A 789-nucleotide genomic window follows, 5' to 3' on the forward strand; every position below is an offset into this window, starting at 1 on the left:
CACCTCGGCTCCTCTCGGCTCCTCTCGGCTCCTCTCGGCTCCTCTCGGCGCACCTCGGCGCACCTCGGCGCACCTCGGCTCCTCTCGGCGCACCTCGGCGCACCTCGGCGCACCTCGGCGCACCTCGGCGCACCTCGGCGCACCTCGGCGCACCTCGGCTCCTCTCGGCTCCTCTCGGCTCCTCTCGGCTCCTCTCGGCTCCTCTCGGCTCCTCTCGGCTCCTCTCGGCTCCTCTCGGCTCCTCTCGGCTGCTCTCGGCTGCTCTCGGCTCCTCTCGGCTCCTCTCTGCCTCGGGTGATCTGGGGGCGATCTCGGGTGATCTGGGGGCGATCTCGGGTGATCTGGGGGCGATCTCGGGTGATCTGGGGGCGATCTCGGGTGGGTCTCAGGTGCGAACCTGCCTCACCACGCTCCAGCTCGCCCGCATGCGAGGAGACGAGCTCACGCATGACGAGCTGCTCCGGCTGCCCGTCGGGCGCGGCTGAGATGAGCTCGAGATCGCCCGAGATCGCTCGAGATCGCTCGAGATCGCTCGAGATCGCTCGAGATCGCCCGAGATCGCTCGAGATCGCTCGAGATCGCTCGAGATCGCTCGAGATCGCTCGAGATCGCTCGAGATCGCTCGAGATCGCTCGAGATCGCTCGAGATCGCTCGAGATCGCTCGAGATCACCCGAGCTGCTGCCGTTTGCCCGTCGGCCACTCGCACGCGCGCACACAAGGGGGGGGGGGGGGGGGGAATAAAAGCCTTCCCGGGGAAAAAGGTCCTTTCAATTCCCAACCTTCCCCC

This window comes from Emiliania huxleyi (assembly GCF_000372725.1).
Source record: "Emiliania huxleyi CCMP1516 unplaced genomic scaffold EMIHUscaffold_378, whole genome shotgun sequence".
NCBI classification, from domain to species: Eukaryota; Haptophyta; order Isochrysidales; family Noelaerhabdaceae; genus Emiliania; species Emiliania huxleyi.